An 8,740-nucleotide genomic window follows, 5' to 3' on the forward strand; every position below is an offset into this window, starting at 1 on the left:
TTCTTTGGGCTTTCTATCATCTGTTCTCATTGATATCTCCTATTTTTTGCTTATTCAATTTTAAGTCTGCAATACATGAACAAAAAGAAAACCCAGAAAATCACCATTGCATCATTCCATGGGTTTTGAAGTTCACAGCAGATTTGCCTTCTCTCTGCGTTTCAGAGTCATCTTCTATTTGTCTTACATGTGATGTCCGGGATGTTTAGTTGTATTCAGTGGGAGGAATGTGAGGAAAGATGTCTGCTGCATCTTTCCAGAGGTAGACGTCTTTATGAACAATTTTTAGTGCCTTTTCTTGTGTGTTCTTATTTTTTTAAATAAAAAGAAATAGCTAATAATCATACCTCTTTAATATGTAATAAAATGTCTTTTTCAAAAATGTGGTAAAATGTGTATTCCTGAAATGCACCATTTTAACTATTTTAACCATACTGTTCAGTGCTATTAAGTACCTTCTCAATCCTGTGCACCACCACCACCATTCATCTCCAAAAACTTTCCATCATCCCAAACAGAAACTATACGCATTAAACAATAATTTCCTGTTCCTTCCTTCCCCCAGCCCCTGAGAACTTCTGTTCCTTTTTTAGTCTCTGAATCTACCTATTTTAGGTACTCCATATAAGCAGAATTATCCAATATTTGTACTCATGTGTCTGGCTTCTGTCACTTAGATTAATGTTCTCAAAGTTCATCGATGATACAGCATGTATTAGAATTTCATTCCTTTAAGCCTGAATAGTATTCCACTGTATAGATAGAACACATTTTGTCCATTCATCCGTCAGTGGACATTTTGGTTATTTCTGCCTTTGCTTATTATGAATTATGCTGCCATGAACATTAATGTGCATATATCTGTTAGAGTCTTTACTTTCAATTCCTTTTGGTAGATAATAGAAGTATAATTGCAAAATATTTTGTTTTTAATCCAGTCATTTACTCATTACTTTCATTAGTTGATATACAAGTGGTTCGACTTGTGATGGGGATATGTCATAATAAGACCATTGTGTTGAAAACAGTGGAAGTAAAAAGTGCATTTTGACTTTTAATATTTTCAATTTGCAATAATCTTATCTAGATGTGATTCCCTTATAATTTGAGAGCCTGTTGACTGCGTACAGGTTATGTAATGTCATAAAGCCAAACCATTGTAAGTTGGGGGCCATCTGCATTCATTCACGTAGTCAACACATTCTTTCAATACATTACATTTGTAAGATGTCCCACCGAATTTTCACAGTAGTCTTATGGCTGGATATATTAATATCCCAATTGCACAAATCAGGAAATGTGTCTTTGTAAGTTTAATGTTCTGGGAGTTCCATAACTGAGTCCAGGTTCATGTTGCTGTCTTACAATTTTGAGCTCAACATTCCTTTAGTTGATAACTTTGAAATATTTAAGCAAAGTTTAGATCATCATTTGAGAAGAATTTTCTAAAAATATCTTCTGTAAAAACTCGCCAGAAACTTTTCCCTAAGAAGGAATCTTATAGACTATATATAAGCCATTTTCAAAGGTTTAAACATTGTTTTAGCTTAAACTTATTTTTAAAGTTGTGAACAATGTCTCTAACAATTGCATTGTTAGTGGCGTGCCTAGTTTGATGTGTAGATATTTAATAAATTATGTCAACATAAATTTTTATCAATTTATTACTGATTTTTCATATGTATCTGTTACATAGAAATAATTTTTGGATTCTGTGAGAGTGTTTTTCAGCTGATGACTGTTTTTGGAGCTTTTCTCTGGCAATAATCTATTACTTTATTTCCAAAATGAATAACTATTCAATCAGAAATGATGATTTAAGTTCTTGGCTTTGATTGTTATAGAACTAAAATAAATTTGTTATTGGAAGATCATACTCTAATCTTAAGTGAAAATATTTCCAGAATATTTAATACAAGTTAAAAAATAGAATTTTGCTGTCATTGGCTTAAGAAATATGGTAAATTTTTTGAAAGAAAAAAAGAGTGAAATAAATGGTGGATAACTTTTAATGGTCCCTTTTCTGTTACTGTTTAAGATTTTCAAATAGTACTGAATCAGTACATTTCTGAGGTAATGCAGACTACAGTTTTAGGATATAGGAGAAACTTTAGTTTCTCCCCATATATAATAAGAAAAGAAATGACTACTGGATAAATTTTGCATATTTAAGACTATGGCATATGTATCATTTGTTTTGTTATAATATAAAACATATGGCTTATTGAATTATGAGTAATTGGCTCAGCGTCCCTAGCACAGTGGTTATGGTGCCAGCCACATACACTGAAAGTGGCGGGTTAGAATAAAAATGTAATATTAGTTTAGATTCTTTTGGTTGCAATAGTCAAAACAAACCAGACACAAACCAACCCATCAGCTGCTAAGGAAGGCATGCTGACCGAGTCTGTCTACAGGCTCAGGGCGGCCCTCTCCTGCCTTCAGTTCATTGTCAAGCTTGGCCTGAGGGTGATCCTAACAGCACCCTGCTTTCCCCTTGCCTTAACAAAGCTTTTTTTTTTTTTTTTTGAGACAGAGCCTCAAGCTGTGTCCCTGGGTAGAGTGCCGTGGCATTACAGCTAACAGCAACCTCCAACTCCTGGGCTCAAGCGAGTCTCCTGCCTCAGCCTCCCAAGTAGCTGGGACCACAGGCGCCCGCCACAACGCCCGGCTATTTTTTGGTTGCAGCCATCATTGTTGTTTGGCGGGCTCGGGCTGGGGATTCGAACCCGCCACCTTAGGTGTACGTGGCTGGCGCCTTAGCCGGTTGAGCTATAGGCGCTGAGCCGCGTTAACAAAGCTTTTCTGCCAGACTCTTTCTACTGTCCCATTCAGGGAAAATGGTACATTTCTTCTGATGGGTCCTGAGGAAGACAGATAAAACTTTCTTAGTAACTGACAAGTGCAGCAAATGTCTCCTCTTGTCTCACTGGCTCATGCCCTTCCCCGAGCCAGTCACGGCAGCCCCAAGGATGGAAGGAGTTGCAGACTTCAACCCTGGGGGCTGGGCATAAACATCGTAACCAAGAAGTAGGGAGGTGGGCGCCACCGGAGCTGCGCTGTGGCTTCACAACGTGGCTGCCTGGAGAAGCTGGACGCCGGGCAGTGAGCACAAGCAAATGACCTGCCATGTTCTGGGACGTGGACAGGGCTCCGGGCTGTGGGCTCCTGCCGGACTGGCCTTGCTGAAGTGGAGGCAGCACTGAGAAAGTCTCTCACCACTGGTCCTGATCCGGCCTTGGAAGGACACGGTGTGGTCAGCGGTTCCGGAAGGTAGATGTGGATGACGAGAACAAGTTCGTGAGGAGGAAGGCCTGGTCGACCACCAGGCCACTGACAGCTGCCCTCCTGCAGCGCTGAAACCCCACCAGCAGCAAGAGTCAGGGGTAGAGCATCGGGCAGGCAGCCCCGCCTTACAGGTGCTGACCTCATTCACAGCTGGGGACAGTGAAAAGCAGTTCCATCTCCGGGCCAGACCGGCGTGGACCTCCTAGCAGGTGTATTACGAAGGCTTTGAGAGCCCTTCTGAAGGTAGCAGCGCTGCGTTACTGCAGGGGCATGAAAAGGCACTTGCTGCGGGAGCAGTAGGGTCCCCTGCTGGTGTCCTGAGTGCGAGGGAGGGAAGCCGTGCAGCCCAGCAGAGCAGGGTCCCTGCCCAGGGAGTGGCGGCTGTGGCTACAAAGACCCAAACAGCCCAAGGCCGCCACCCTGTGCGAAGCACCCTTCTCTCAGCTTTGCCGTCTTGCTTCCCTTTTCATATCTGTAAAGAAGAATATCACATATCCGTTTTCCTTTAATGAAAATTGGAATAACAAAGAGGAAATCATGTTTCAGCAGGATTTTCATCCTCTTAAAATCCTTTCAATGATGTGTATGCCAGTCTGTGGATAGCATAATTTACATTCAGTTTAACTATGCAATTTTTAACCCCTCGTGGATGGTTTCTGTTTTGTTTGGTATTATTTTTAAGTAATACCGAGAGATTTGATCAGAATTTGAAGCCAGTTCCCTATCTCATTGCTAGTCAGGAATTAATCCGTATAAAAAATATGAGAGACTAGCAGCTATTACTATTACAAAGCTGGGCCATACTTCCCTTATGTAAGCAAAATGTGTTTCCAAAATCAGTGGTGGGTGAATCCCACTCCCAAGTTGCAGCTCTGCTGTTGCTTGGCCCCGGGATTGCTGTGCTGTGAGTTTAGGTATGCGACTTCCACTCACATCCATTTCTTTGTGGTCACCCAGGGCTCAGAGCGGGAAATCTTGCTTTACACAAATGTATCTATACAATATCTGCTCTTTGGCATGAACATCAAAGTTGTGTTCCCATGATATGGTTCTGTTTGGGAAAACTTCTCCAAGTCTCAGAAAAGATGTGGACACTATGATATAATTCAACCTCGGGGCAGCCTCTGACTGGAATGCTGTTTTCTTTAGAAATACAGTAGCTGCCTTAGACATTATGAGGTATATACAACTAGTGTTTAATATGCTCCACGAATGTCTTTAGAATTCTTCAGGGCAGTATGGATCTCAAAAGATTTGGTTCAGATCCAAACAAATACATTCTGTGTGTTAGCTCAGTGTTTTTGTAAAAAAGAAAATGCCACACAGCAAAAAATGTTTACTTTGTGGGACAAACCAAATCAGTTCTCAAGTAATGCCGGAGCTTATAGAAAGTTGTTATTATATAGTAGCTCTAAAACAAACCACCAGACCAGGAGGGAAATCAGCCTGTGTTTAGTATTTACATCAGACACCAGTTTCATGATCACTGACTTATGTGAAAACCGGTGCAGAAATTCTATAATTCTATAAACTCTTGGCTGTTATTGATACCTGCTTTTTGTTCTGTTTTGTCTTGTAAAAATGATAAACTTCAGAAAATAATATATCAGTGTTGTGTTGAGTTAAAATAAAGTGCCATTTTCTGTAAAACATCTAAATACCTTACTGGGAAAACAGCTTCTTCTTTTTTTTTTTTTTCAGTAAAACTGAATCAAGCCACTGTGGAAGGCACTTTAGAAGGGATTGATAGCTCTGACTAACTATGAGATAGGAAGATGGCTGTACAGAATTAAATTAACCATCAATTATGGTGGCATATTAATTTGGTTTTAGATGTTTAAGTTTTTCTTAAATTAGATCATCTTCATTTAAAAAATGTTTAAAAATTTTAATGGTGTGAAAATTATGATTAATGAATATGATAATAAAAAACAATGTCATAATAGAATTCTATAGTCCCAAATGTTTAAAGTTAATGCTACTTATAGATAGCACTTCACCTCTTGGAAGAAATTCTGAAGGAATAATAATCTATACTAAGTTATAATGCTGTTAAGTAAAGAAAAATTTATTTGCTTTTATAGAGACATGTACAACTTGTCATTTTGCCAATAAAATGTGTGTGTATCCACCATAAATTTTTTGAAGGACAAAAAGTGTGTGCCCAAGTTATTATTTAGCATCCTAATTTTTTCATATTTTCTCCCTAAATTTTAATTGGAAAATTTGTAAGCATGCAGGAAAGTAAACACCTTTATAACCACCAATGAAGAAAAATTAACTGGAAATTCCCACATTTACTTTCTGTATTTTTACGCATAATATATTTTACTAGATTATATGAAAATAAATTGCACATATTGTAACAAGTCACTCTTTGCTAATAAAAAATTATTTACCTCAGTTCCCGATGCATAACATTTCATGTTTATCTCTCAACAACCACAAAAAAAACATAGTACAAAGACATAAAGCAGGCTCTGATTTAGCAGAGATTTTGGAATCATCATTCAGGAATTTGAAACAACTATAATTAATATAGTGAAGGGTCAAATGGAAAAAATGGACAACATGCAAGAACAGGTAAATGCTGTAAACTAAAACAAGAAACACAGTAACAGAAATAAATAACACCTCAGATAGACTCATTAGCTAACGGGATGTGCCTGAGAAAGGAATCCGCAATCCTGACAAAATGTCAGTAGGAACCTCTGCAGCTGAAATGCAAAAAGGAAAAAGGAGGAAAATGGGATAAAACACCCAATAATTGTAAAATAACAACAAGAGGTATGACATACATGTAAAAGAAAACTAGAAGGAGAATAAATGGAAAGGAGGAGAATGAATATTTGAAGTTTGTTAATAAAGGTCAAAAACATTTCCAAAATTATGCCAGACAGAAGACACAGGTCCAGAAGGTTCAGAGAACACTAAGTAGGAAAAATACCAAACAGCCTAGATCCAGATGTGTCACTTTTGAATCGCAGAAAACCAAGGTGATGGGAAACCCTGAAAGCTGAAGCTAAACAGCATGGCACCTCTCTATGGAGAAACGGTGGTACAAATTACGTTGGACTTCTCGGAGGCCATGCAGTCGAGAAGAGTGAAATGTTTAAAATGCTAAAAAAGAAAAATATCAGCCTAGAATATTATTGTCCCTCAAAAAGGAAGCAAAAATAATAATTTTCTCAGACAAACAAAAACTGAGGGAATTTATCACTAGTATAGACCTATCTTGCAAGAATTGTTCAAAAAGTCTTTCAGAGTGGCACCTGTGGCTCAGTGGGTAGGGTGCTGGCCCCATATACCGAGGGTGGTGGGTTTGAACCCGGCCCCGGCAAACTGCAACAAAAAAATAGGTGGATGTTATGGTGGGCACCTGTAGTCCCTGCTGCTTGGGAGGCTGAGGCAAAAGAATTGCCTAAGCCCAAGAGTTAGAGGTTGCTATGAGCTATGACACCATGGCACTCACTGAGGGTGATAAAATAAGACTCTGTCTCTAAAAAAACCAAAAAGTCTTTCAGAGAAAAGGGAAGTGATACAGATCAGAAACTCAGATTTACATAAAGAAATACAGAGAATTCATGAAGGTAAAAATGACTTTTAATTTCTCTTATTATTATTAACAGAATATACAAGAGTTTGCTCAAAACAACAGTAGATACAATAAGTAAAATGATAGAAAACATTGTTAAAAGATATAGAAAAGAGGAATTATAAACACAGTTGGACCTTTATATCCATGGGTTCTACATCTATAGATTCAACCAATCACAGATCAAAATTATTTGGAAAAAACTGCATCTTTACTGAACATGTACAGATATTTTTCTTATCATTATTTTCCAAAATATAGCATAACAACCATTTACATAGCATTGACATTGTATTAAGTATTATGAGTAATCTAGAGATGATTAAGATATACAGGAAGATGTACATCAGTTATATTCAAATATGTAATATTGTGTCAGGAACCCGAGCATCCCAGATTATGATATCTGCAGGAGGTCTGAGAACCAGTCTTCCATGAACACTGAGGGATGACTACACTCTGTTATGAGGGACCAGCACCATCCATGAAGTGGTGCAGCGTTGCTTAAAAGTCGACTTAGATTAGTTGTGAGTGTACACTGCAAGCCCTAGGCCACCCACTGATAATGTTGTTGTTTATTTATTTATTTATTTTAGGATACCAAATTTCTTTTTTTGAGGGAATGGTATAAACGAAAGAACTTAAGTGGATATTTTGGTACAACTTACAGAAAAGGAGGCCCCAACATGCATATACTGTCTTCGTGACCACAGAAGTCCCCCCAGGGCTATGGGGAAGTTAGGCTAAAGCTTTGCTCTCAGTGTCACTGTCTGGCAGGGTGTGTATGTCAGAGTGACACTCTGCCATGGTAGATGGAGGGGGGGTGCGTCTTGTGCATGTTGGTTACTGGTCACCAGTTCTTTGATAGATTTCACCTGCTCATTCAGATAATTTGCCTCGATGAAGTCACACAAGCAGGGATTGTTTTTGTCAGTGGCCAGTTGTGCAGTTCCAGTAGTGACTGAGCTATACTTTTACCCAAGTGCAAGGCACACTTCATGGCATTGAGCCTGCTCTCCCAGTTGTCCCGTCTGGTTTCTTGATTTCCTGAAGGCAGATCCGGCCACCTCCTTGATTCTGCAGCTTCATCAGTTTCTTAGCATGCTCCCTCTCCTTGTGAGATTGATGAAGACAGTATTTGACAAAATTCTTCAAAACCACATCATCAGGGTCAAAGAAGTAAGACAGGGACAGGTAGAGGAAGGAGGCTTGTAGCGCCTGGTGGATGGTAACTCTTGGGTCCTGGTGGTAGCTCTGGAGCACCGTGGAGGGGGATGTAGTGGTCTTGGTGGTGGGAGGGGATGGGCTTGGAGCTGTCTGAGGGCACAGTGAGGAGGTGTGGGAGGGTTGGCTGTGAGCAGATAGGTGGGGTTGGGGACAGCACTGGGTTTCATGGAAATACTCCTGAAGTAGGAAACTGCAGTGACTCTCAGAGAAGGATGTCTATAATAATATTAATATTAATAACAATAATATAATAATAACAAAAATGATTATAAAATCATGATTAATATGATAATAATAAAATTATGATTACTATTATATATATATATAATAGAATCTCTGTTGTGCAGGCTAGAGTGCCATGGCATCAATCTAGTTTACAGCAACATCACACTCCTGGGTTCAAGTGTTCCTCCTGTGTCAGCCTCCTGAATAGTTGGGACTACAGGTGCTGCCACCATCCCTGGCTAATGTTTCTATTTTAGTAGAGATGGGGTCTCCCTCTTGCTGGTCTCAAACTCCTGAACTAAAGCAATCCAAATGTCTTGTGCTTCCAGAGTGCTGGATTACAGGCATGAGCCACTGCCCCAAACTCTTATATTGTTTAAAAGAAGCATAACTGATATGCTAAGA

This window comes from Otolemur garnettii, unplaced genomic scaffold, assembly GCF_000181295.1.
Source record: "Otolemur garnettii isolate 467f Iridium unplaced genomic scaffold, OtoGar3 scaffold00071, whole genome shotgun sequence".
Taxonomy (NCBI): domain Eukaryota; kingdom Metazoa; phylum Chordata; class Mammalia; order Primates; family Galagidae; genus Otolemur; species Otolemur garnettii.